This window comes from Nannobrachium achirus, assembly GCF_963921795.1.
Source record: "Nannobrachium achirus genome assembly, chromosome: 24".
Classification (NCBI taxonomy): Eukaryota; Metazoa; Chordata; class Actinopteri; order Myctophiformes; family Myctophidae; genus Nannobrachium; species Nannobrachium achirus.
Window position 1 is genome coordinate 10686949 of NC_137831.1, and position 12741 is coordinate 10699689.

The window sequence follows — 12741 nt, forward strand, 5'->3', positions numbered from 1 at the left end:
TAATTTGTTTTGTAAACACAATACAGCTTCAATACAATACAGGCCTATCATTCTATTATTTTTACTTAAAACATTTTTTAAATTCTACTTTTTCGTTTGTTTTGTTTGTTTTTAGTTAAAGGAGCTATAGTCAACTTTTCATTGTAGGGCCGACACTTTGTTTACATCCTAGTCAATAGACTAGGATGTAAACAAAGTGTCGGTCTGACAATGGCCAAAATGATTATTTTATCATTATTTTACGCTTTTTGTGGTCATTTTTTAATAGAAACACATATATGAAGCTTATGTTTTTATAAAATATTTTCGAAACATTATTTTTATTTTAGCATCCGTTTTTCAAGAAAAGGTTGACTATAGCTCCTTTAACTATAATAAACCTGGTTCTGAATTCCACAACCACAACACATTATTCCACAACATCAGCCCTTTTAAGTCATTGGCCAACCTCTCTTAACTCCACCTACAGTTACTGCAACACCACGACTCCAGCTGTCTATTTAAAGAGGTACCATATTGGCCCAGTTCAACCTGCATTGAGCCCCTACACACTTCACACAGAAAGCAGCTACAGAACAACAGGTAAGCCAACATAATATATGGAGTGAATGTGGTGGAGTTGAGTGTTTTCTTTGTTTTTTGCCTACCTTGTTCTTTATTCTGACCTTTGGTCGGGTTAAGGTTAGGGTTATAATTGTGCTTAATAATAAATGAGGTTCATTGGAGTCGAAGTTGGGGTTGAGATTAGTAACTTGGAATATGCAAGCAAATTGATTCATTGGACTGTTCTAAATGCTGTCCAGTCCAACACATACTGAGACAGTTGACAGTAGTATATTTTCAAACATCCACACTACTTGTATCCATGATACCTTATAGGCTACCTTTTAATGACTTGCTTTAAAGCATGATAATGATAGTGATATTTGAATTATCATAATCATGGCAAGTTGTGGTCAATACCTTTGTAGAAGAGCTAGTAGCATAAGATTATTACATGTATAGTCAGCAATCTTTGGAAACCATTGGTTCAAACTATGTTAAAAGTAAGGCTAAAAAGGTTTGTCTTCAATTTAGATTAGAAAATCTCAATGGTGTGGCTTGCTTCAATGTGAAATGGGAGATTATTCCAAAGTGCCGGTGCAGCTATAGAAGGTTTGTTGGGGGAAGTAAAGGAGTTTCTGTGGATGATGTAATCTAAGTAACCTAGAGGCAGCCTGACAGGAGGTGCTTTTATCAGATGGTAAATGTATGAAGGGTTTAGACCGCTGAGAGCTTTACAAACAAAGATCAAAGCTTTAAACTCAATGAATTTTATATATACAGTTACGGTACTACTACACCACGTCCCCGGCTGTCTACAAAGAGGTACCATATTGGCCCAGTTCAACCTGCATTGAGCCCCTACACACTTCACACAGACAGCAGCTACAGAGCAACAGGTAAGCCAACAGAATATATGGAGTGAATGTGGTGGAGTTGAGTGTTTTCTTTGTCCTTTGCCTATCTTGTTCTTTATTCTGACCTTTGGTCGGGTTAAGGTTAGGGTTATAATTGTGCTTAATAATAAATGAGGTTCATTGGTCCTTTGTCTATCTTGTTCTTTATTCTGACCTTATAAAAGTATGTACAAATCACTACACATTATCTCTGGGTCTCAAGTCAATCGAGTCAAGTACATTTAATATATATATGTACAAAAAAGTGCTATCCAGAGACAAGAGCAACAAATATACCTTATCAAACATATCATTTTCCGAATGTCTGTCTGAGTGAGTGTCAGTGAGTGAGTGTCTGTCTGAGTGAGTGTCTGTCTGTCAAAGCGTTTCTCCTCAGTGGCTGGAGCAATTGATCTGAAATCGCATCACCATTAGCATATGAACACACCTGACATAACTGTGAAGCCTGTTTGTCACTTTCACAAATCATATGCTGTATATTAGCATTTTTATGGTGTATCTATATCTATTCTGCATCTAGCATGAGGCATATCTATTCTGCATTTAGCATGAGGCAACATGTTTAACCAGCTCTCTCTCTCTCTGTGTGTGTGTGTGTGTGTGTGTGTGTGTGTGTGTGTGTGTGTGTGTGTGTGTGTGTGTGTGTGGGTGTGGGTGGGTGGGTGGGTGGGTGGGTGGGTGTGTGTGTGTGTGGGGGGGGGGGGGTGTGGGGTGTGTGTGTGTGTGTGTGTGTGTGTGTGTGTGTGTGTGTGTGTGGGGGGGGGGGGGGGGGGGGGGGGGGGCGTGCGGGGTGGGGTGGGGTGGGGGTGTCTGGCCCTGTTACAGATGTTGTCCAAAAATCATGCAGATCGGTATACACAGTATCTCTATAGCCATTAAACGAAACGGGTATTTCTTACATTGATGCTCCTACATATTATCATGCAAGCACCAGTTAAAGTTACTTTCCATCCCTCATATACTGTGTGCACAGTGCACATCCCATAACCCACACACTGCACATCATTTCGGAGCTCATATCTTTGAACGGGTAAGGGCTAGTAGTCTATGTCAGGGGTTCCCAAACTTTTTTGGCTCAGGGCACCCCTATAAATAGGATAGGCAACCCTACTGTAGATATTCATAATGTTACACTTTATATGTATGCCATATTACCTTTAACATAACAGTATGATCAAACTTTTTTTTTTATCAAAATGGGTTTTATTTTTGTAATTTTTTTACAAGACGATGACATCTGAAAGGATTGGTGTTTAACTGAGTAAATCTGAATTGCGTTCTACATTCAAATTAATTCACCTCCATAAAGGGAAACATAAGCGCATTTTTGCCATCATTCTCCCAGATATTATGTTGCGAGAAAAACGTAGAGATAATAGGAAATTTGGTTAGAACTGAAAATAATGTTGTACTTTTGTACTACTATTTTTTTTTTAAGTGTCCAAATAAATTAGAAATAATATCAAATTATCTCGCGGCACCCCTGGACTGCCATCACGGCACCCCAGGGTGCCCCGTCACCCACTTTGAAAACCCCTGGTCTATTATGTACAAAGCAATAATGCAGGCATATGACGGGTTTCTTGTTTACAAACATTGAGACTAAATGCACAGATGACTGTATCATGTAATCAATTCCGTCCAATCCCCAAACCTGTTGTTTTGGGGAGCGTTGGTTTCATTGGCTAATTTTGGTACCGACCCTATAGGCACGCATCTATTTCTTATCAGTGTAACGTGGACCAGAAACCCGTCTATTGGAAAACAAAAACTAATAGAAACAAAGCAACAACAAGCAGTAACAGACAATTCAAACTATGTTAAATTTCAATTTAGATTTGAAAATCTCAATGGTTGTGCTTGCTTCAATGTCAAAAGGGAGATTATTCCAAAAACCTGTTTGTTGGGGGGAAGTGAAAGGAGTTTCTGTAGAGGCAGCCTGGCATGAGATGCTTTCATCAGATGGTAAATGTATGGAGGGTTTAGACCGCTGAGAGCTTTACAAAAAAAGTGCAAAGCTTTAAACTCAATTCTTTGTACACAATTCTTTTTATATATACAGTTACTACTACACCACGTCCCCGGCTGTCTACAAAGAGGTACCATATTGGCCCAGTTCAACCTGCATTGAGCCCCTACACACTTCACACAGACAGCAGCTGCAGAACAACAGGTAAGCCAACCTGAATATATGGAGTGAATGTGGTGGAGTTGAGTGTTTTCTTTGTCCTTTGTCTATCTTGTTCTTTATTCTGACCTTATAAAAGTAGGCCTACATTAGTACGTTTTCAAATAATGAAGGACTAGCCTGGCTTGGCCAGACTCTATACTAATGCAGCTAACTAACCCTCCTTGTTTTAACATGGGTGGATGATGGTATAGCTGAGCTAGGCTTTTAATGACTTGCTTTAAAGCATGATAATGATACTGATATGATAATGATCATAATATCATGGCAAGTTGTGGTCACTACTTTTGTAGAAGAGCTAGTAGCATAAGATTATTACAGGTATATTCAGCAATCTTTAGAAACCATTGCTGGCCAATGGTTCAAACTATGTTAAAAGTAAGGTTAAAAAAGTGTGTCTTCAATTTAGATTAGAAAATCTCAATGGTGTGGCTTGCTTCAATGTGAAATCGGAGATTATCCAAAGTGCTGGTGCGGCTATACTATATACGAGTTTCTGTGGATGATGTAATCTAAGTAACCTAGAGGCAGCCTGGCATGAGATGCTTTCATCAGATGGTAAATGTATGAAGGGTTTAGACCGCTGAGAGCTTTACAAACAAAGAGTAAAGCTTTAAACTCAATTCTTTGTACACAATTCTTTTTATATATACAGTTACTACTACACCACGTCCCCGGCTGTCTACAAAGAGGTACCATATTGGCCCAGTTCAACCTGCATTGAGCCCCTACACACTTCACACAGACAGCAGCTACAGAACAACAGGTAAGCCAACAGAATATATGGAGTGAATGTGGAGGAGTTGGGCATTTTCTTTGTCCTTTATCTATCTTGTTCTTTATTCTGACCTTATGAAAGTATCTACAATACAGTAGTATGTTTTCAAATAATGAAGAACATCCACACTACTTGAATCAGCCATGATAAATACCTTATATGTTTTGTATTAATGACTTGCTTTATCATAATCATGGCAAGTTGTGGTCAATACCTTTGTAGAAAAGCTAGCATAATAAAGGTTATTACAGGTATAGTCAGCAACCTTGGGAAACGAAACCATTGGCCAGCATTGCACACTGTGTGTGTGTGTGTGTGTGTGTGTGTGTGTGTGTGTGTGTGTGTGTGTGTGTGCGTGTGCGTGTGCGTGTGCGTGTGTGTGTGTGTGTGTGTGTGTGTGTGTTTGTGTGCACACATGTGCATGTGCATGTGTGTGTTTGTGTGCAAGGCCGCTGTGGCATATGTTACCAGTACTGCCATGACCACTACTTTTCAAGGTGGTATATTGCCTGGCAATACGACCTTAGTTTGTTTTCATATTACATTAGTGGCGTTTCCATAAAGCTACTTTTTGCGCATTAACGGCTTAATCGCAAAATCTTTTTATGGAAACACTTCAATTTGCGAATAAACTTTCATTATCCGCAAAAAAGATAATACGCTTGGAGGAGGAGGATTTTGAGGGTTAATCGAATAAACTAAATTCGCTTAAGTGAATGGAAACGGGTCAGACAATAAATGCGAATAAAATATGACGTTCTGGTCCATATCGTCCTCCAATAACACTTTCCCCCGCCGCTTAATTAACGTCCATTGTATAGCGTTAGCCCACAAAACAAATCGGTTGTTAGTACACGGAGTGTCCCTTCGTCATCACACCGCGTTGCGCGTGGAAAAAGTGGCCGTACAAGCTCGCATCTGCGACGCTGCAGGATGCAGTCTGCCCGGAGGACTCAACCAGGCGGGGGGGCGGCCGCCTCGGCTCGGGGACTCGGGGCGCCCCGGCCGGGGTCGCTTGCTCTGTGCTCCCGCCGGCCGCACTTTCTCCGCGGCGGTGCGTCGCGACTGGCTCTGGGTCGGGAATCGGGATGCGTGTGCAGCGAGTCACAGCAGTGCCCTCACGTCTCTCGGTCTGAAAAATTCAGCCCACAAAACAAACCTCGGTACACACGGAGTGACACGGACCATGTGTAAATTCCTCCCGTTTTCACCTCAAGCCATCGGTGGCGAGCGAACCCTTCCTCATCCCATCCCACGGTGTTGCGTGCCTGACGTGCCCAATCTACAAGCTCACAGGCACAGCAGCTCATAGATATATGCAGCAGCTCGCATCCACGTCTCCGCGCCGTGTTGAGAGCTTGCAGATCGGCCACCTGACCTTCCAGAGGACGCTAAAACATGCACTGTGCAACTGCAGCGACGCGACCGCGGTTTTCCCGGTGAACCGGTAGCTTTATGTATTGAGAGGAACTCTTGCCAATTTCGTAAGAGACTCGTCGCCAATTGTATTTAAAAGTTATTTGGGGCCATGATGATGATAACACCTTCTTCCCACTACTAGACAGCGACCGAGTCACAGCAGTCAGACGTGCAGACGCCAGACGGTGCAGTGCTCAGGTTCGGTCTGATAAAAATCAGCCCGATCAACTCTTGCGACGTCGCTAATTCGAATGACACCCGCAAATGGAAACATGCTAAATTCGCTTTGTCTTAATACGTATTTCTGATAATTCGCTTCCCTAATTCGATTAAGTTTATGGAAACGCCACTACTGACACAAAGCTGGCACTGCAACAACCTGCAGAGGACGAGACGAGACAGAGTCCGCCACCGATTGGCTGTGATATCTAGTCTGGCACGGTATCAGTCTGGACTTTGGCACATAGGGAGAGAGTATTAGACATCAGAAAATGATCGGGCCAATCCAATCAGTGACTGCCCTTCACTTTTAGTTGAAACCATAGACTGTAAAAAATATGGACGGTGGGAACCCATTGGTTTCTATGCTGCAAAAATGAAGCTTTTTTTGCCCTTGAATGGGTGTCGCCATCATTGTTTTAATGGGTAAAAAAAAAAAAAAGCACACACCCTGAGCACACACCCTGAATTCAAAATGTACTTAAAAAGTACAAAAGTATTGGTATCAAAATATGCTTAAAGTACCAAAAGCAAAAGTACTCCTCATGCAGAAGGTCCCATTTTAAAAGTTTTCAAATAAATGTAGTGGTGTGAAAGTACAATATTTGAATCTGAGATTCATAGTAGAAGTAAAAGTACTGGGAAATATGAATTGGAAATAGTCAAACAAAGTGCAAATAACTCGGTAGTAAATTCACTTAGTTAGTTTACCCCAGCTGCTGATGGCCTAATGAAATGATTGTAATACGTTGAAAAATAAACATTTGGGGAACTTTGACTACAGCTCAATGTCACTATAACAAGTGTGTGAGGAAATTGTGATGTTTCTGCCTTATTTGCTTTCCAAAAGCTTTTGACTTTTACTCAACTACACTTCAGAAACAAATATTGTTCTTTTGACTCCACTGCATTTTTAGGAAGGGAAAAGCACCTTATAAATCAACCAGCACCGACACACCAAATTGATTAATCAATTTATTAGCCTAAAACATCTCACAATAACTGTGCAAATAACTCACCATTTAAGTAAATGCACATCGTTAGTTTACCCCAGCTGCTGATTGCCTAATGAAAGTAAATGAAATTTGCTCTGCGGTCAAGCCCCATTGAGAAATGATTTAATTCTGCAGAAGAATAAAAACAGCAGAATAGACTATCTTACCGTTCGTCAGTAGAGCTGCAGCTGAATTCCACATTAGATACATACACATTCATTCATTATGTCTGCATGTTTTTATAGTGTGTGCATGTCCGCGCATTGTGCATGTGCTCAATTTTGAGGTATTTGTACATACTTGGGTATTTACAATTTACAATACTTTTACCTCTACTCCACTACATCTCAGAGACAATTTATTTCAGTTCAACTTACTTCAGTTACTAGTTACTTTCTAGATTTTTACATACAAAACATTTGCTAATTTAAAAATAGCCAAATCTACAAGCTCACAATGCGTCACGTCGAGCTTGCTATTTTCAAAAGATTGTTATACATATATGTAGGCCTACCGGTATGTACCATACAAACTATATGTTTCACATCAGTGAGTTGCAAATGATTGTAATAGGTTGAAAAATAAACATTTGAGGAACTTGTGGCAACATTGACTACAGCTCAATGTCACTAAAACAAGTGAAGAAAGTGTGATGTTTCTGCTTTATTTGCCCTTCCCCTTAAGGGAAGACAATTCATGCATTTACTGTAATGAACAGAACAGTGGCTTTCAGGTGTGCACGATTGCAATAGTGTATCAATAACCATTTTTGTATTTAATCAGCGGTTTATCAATAGGACAACAGACTGCTGAAAATGGGGCGTGTGTGTGTGTGTGTGTGTGTGTGTGTGTGTGTGTGTGTGTGTGTGTGTGTGTGTGTGTGTGTGTGTGTGTGTGTGTGTGTGTGTGTGTGTGTGTGTGTGTGTGTGTGTGTTATGCACAGTTTCTTTAGTAATTACATCTACCCCTCTTTCAACAGCAGTGTAAAGAGATGGCGTCCAGAGTGGATGATGGTGATTGTGGAGAACCTGAAGCTTCCTCAGAGCAGGTAAACAGCTTCTTTGGCATTAACTTTATCTAAAATAACTATTGGTTATAGATCTTTAATAAAAAATCAATTAAAAATCAATATCTGCCTAAAATTGCTCCTAAAATTAGTTTTTAGTTATCATTATTTCAAAACATTTAAAAAAAATCTTCCCCCAAAAGAAATAATTTGAAGAGTAAAGACAAAAAGAAAAAATCTATAAAAAATTCCATAAATTAGAAAACAAACGTTAAGAAGTAGTGAATATAGGCACTTGTGAAGCTTGTAGATCTGCAATTTTCACTAGTTTGTGTCCCTCAAATGTATCTATTTGCAAATGGACCCCCATCTAGACACATTTTGTGCTACAGATGTGTGTTGTTAGATTGTTCCAAATATTATTTCTTTTGAAAATGGCATCTACAAGCTCAGAACGCATTGCAGTCGAGTGTTAAGGTGGCAATATACTGATATACTGCTTCATTACCTTATTTGGCTGGGGACCCCACTTTGAGAACCACTGGTCTACAGGGCCATGCACTCTGGCGTGTTGGGGGCCAGGGGGTCAAATAATAATTACAAATACTTTAAATATATAGAATATAGATCAATTTATTAATCATGTAATTCCTACTCTGCTCATTATACCACCATCCATCAGACGCTATGTTCATATTGTAACAAAATGTCACATTAGACATTCATTATAATAATCATACTGGACATGCATTATAGAACATGACTCCACATACATAGTATCAAACCATTTCTAATGTTCTATTCTCATAAACATGTTAAGTGGTGCAGAGTATGAAGAAAAGGCTCCAATTCCTTTATGTTAAAAGTGATGTCCACACAAAGAGTTCAGAGCTGTTTCCAGTCAACCACAAACTGTGTTTTACATCAGTAATATGTTGAAATATAAACATTAGAGGAACTTGACTACAACACTGACTTCAACTCAATGTCACTAGAAACAAGCGTGAGAAGAAAGTGTGATGTTTCTGCCTTATTTGCTTTTCTGACTTTAACTCCACTACATTTCAAATACAAATATTGTTCTTTTGACTCCCCTGCATTTTTGAGGAATGCAAAAAGCACTTTATAAATCAACCACTTAGAGCTGTGGTTCACAACCTTTTCGGGTCACAAACCCCCAAACTAATCATATTTGAACTGGGGACCCCCCCCCCACCATGACAAGCATTTCAAATTGTAGTTTGAAGCATTCAATTTTGTATGACTCAGTGAAGATAAATAGCGTGACAATAGCTGATCTACTAGCTCACGATGCCTCACGATTGAAGATTGTATATTTTTTATTTATTTAACAATTTGGCTAATGATTGACCATTTTTCATCGTATAGTTTGTCATCTGGGGATCCCCCAAAAATCATGTGGGGACCCTCTGCTGGTCCCGACCCACAGGTTGAGAACCACTGACTACACAGACACACCAAATTGATTCATCTATTTATTATTAGCTTGACACTGTCTACTGGTTGGTAAAGAACTGAAATTCTTCTGAGTTGCATTTGTGTTAAACCTCACACCAGAGTGACATGCTGTTGACACCGTTGACACCCGCACGCACGCACGCAGTGACTTTTTACAGTTTTAATTACTGCCTGCCTCAACTTTATGGACAACCACATTCTCTATCTGGTTGAGACATGTCACCATGTCCCTCCCCAGAGGAGAGGAGAAGTCATATCATTCAATCCATCTATGGTTAAGAAGGTGAATGCCTCAGGTGTTCCATAGGTAGTGAATGCAGCCCAACTAATGCTGTTAACAAACTGTTTTCAGGTGAAGGACTCACAAATTAATATCTAGACTATTTATCAGGTGTAATAACTGTTAGATGAAAGCTAATTAATGTATATACATTAATCATACATATTGATTTTCCAATGAATAAAACAACATGACTAATTTTGTCAAAACAACTATAATCAAGTATTATTCTAGCCCGACATTGTCCCATCCTGAGCAAGCAATTTTGACTCCCTACCATGTACCTGATCCCCCCCAAATACTACCTACATATTACCTGAATTTACACATGACATACAAATATGTCTATAGACCTTGTTCAAAGTGTGTGAGCTGCTAATTGCTTCAACCAATATGTTGTTTTATAATGAGCTATATGCTTAGGAAAAGTGCAACATTTTGCATTAGTCATTTACAACTGTAATTATAGCATGCCCTTTCCCTCTCTCACTGATGATTTTATTATTTTATTGTGTATTATTGGTGCTTCTTTGCTCCCTGCTGTTTCTGTCCATGTCATTTGTAAAGTCCAGAGTGGAAGTCAAATAGCCGATTTTACAAGCTTGTAGATAATTTATTTTCCTTATTTCCGGCTTCGGTTAAAGGGTTAAAAATGGTAAATGTGATTCATAAAATCACTGTCCTAAAATGCTGATGTCCTCCCAAGCATAGAAACAAGCGTGCGCTGTGTGTGTGTGTGTGTGTGTGTGTGTGTGTGTGTGTGTGTGTGTGTGTGTGTGTGTGTGTGTGTGTGTGTGTGTGTGTGTGTGTGTGTGTGTGTGTGTGTGTGTGTGCGCGCGTTGTGTGTGCGTGTGTGTGTGTGTGTGTGTGTGCATGTGTCCGAGGGCATGGGGCGTGTGCGTGTGTCCGTGTGTGAGAAGGAGGGAGAGAGGGAGAGAGATAGAGAACTCTAGCCTAACAATTGACTGACGTGTTGCTTGAGAAGCTGTTTTGTTTTGGCCATTTTCAAACCCTTAAGGAATGTCACTAATTTGCGATCCAAGGGAAGACAATTCATTAAATTATTGAACAGAATAGTGGCTTTCAGGTATGCTGACATGATTGTGTATCAAATAACCAAATTTGTATTTAATCACTAAACCATATTGAATACTTTGTATCAGTAAATACTTTGCAGCAGTATGCGAGACCAATAGCAATGCATCATCATAATAAAGATGCTTGTGTGATATGAATATAGTCTACTGGCCATTTAATGTGTGGTACTGAATGTGACCTGTTATTAATCACTGATTGATTGATTGGTTGGTTGATTGATTGATTGATTGATTGATGGGGGGGGGGGGGGGGGTCTGAACAGTCAAGTGTTAAAGTGGCTTTATACAGCTAAATACTGCTTTATTAACGTATTTGGCTGAGGACCCTCTGGAACCCCTTATGGACTCCTAGCTTGGGGGTCCCAGACCCCACTTTGAGAACTGGTCTACAGGGCTGTGTACTGGCGTGTTGGGGGCAGGGGATCAAACAAAAAACAAATAGATCATTTAATTAATAATATTAATTAATAATGTAATTCCTATTCTGCCCCTTCCACCACCATCAGTTATCACAAACTGTTCATATTGTAACAAAATTCATTATAATCATACTGGATATGAATTATAGAACATGACTCCATCAAACCATTCTAATGTTCTATTCTCATAAACATGTTAAGTGGTGCAGAGTATGAAGAAAAGGCTCCAATTCCTTTATGTTAAAAGTGATGTCCACACAAAGAGTTCAGAGCTGTTTCCATTCAACTCCAAACGGTGTTTTACATCAGTAATATGTTGAAATATAAACATTAGAGGAACTTGACTACAACACTGACTTCAACTCAATGTCACTAAAAACAAGCGTGTGAAGAAAGTGTGATGTTTCTGCCTTATTTGCTTTTCTGACTTTAACTCCACTACATTTCAAATACAATATTGTTCTTTTAAATCCCCTGCATTTTTGAGGAATGTAAAAAGCACATTATAAATCAACAACTTAGAGCTGTGGTTCACAACCTTCTCGGGTCACAAACCCCAAAACTAATCATATTTGAACTGGGGACCCCCCCCCCCCCACCCCCCCCTCCCCCCACCCCCACCATGACAAGCATTTCAAATTGTAGTTTGAAGCATTCAATTTAGTTTTACTCTGTGCAGATAAATAGCGTGAAAATTGCTGATCTACTAGCTCACGACGTCTCACGATTGAAGATCGTCTATTTTCACAATATTTGCCTCTTTCTTACTGTATATATTACAGTAAGTTTGTCATCTGGGGACCCCCAAAATCATGTGGGGACCCTCTTGGGGTTCCCGACCCACAGGTTGAGAACCACTGACTTAGAGTACTGACACATCAAATGTATTTATCTATTCATTATTTGCTTGACACTGCTGGTTGGTGAAGGTAAAGAACTGACATTCTGAGTTGCATTTGTGTTAAACTCACACCAGAGTGACATGCTGTTGATACCAGCGCACACATGAACACACAATTACGAACAGCGACTTTTAACAGTTTTAATTACTGCCTGCCACAACTACATTCTCTATCTGGTTGAGACATGTCACCATGTCCCTCTCCTGTGTGTGTGTGTGTGTGTGTGTGTGTGTGTGTGTGTGTGTGTGTGGGGGGGGGGGGGGGGGGAATACTTTGATTACAACTTGTTGACTTGTGGAGGAGCAGATAGTGGAGTAATATTGGTCCATGAGTAAATATACTTTGACTACTTTGTCCACCACTAGTCCTGGGCAGTATGAGTGACCAATAGCAATGCATCATCAGAATGCAAGATGCTTGTGTGATATGAATATAGTCTACTGGTCATTTAATGTGTGGCACTGAATGTGACCTGTTATGAACCACTGATTGATTGATT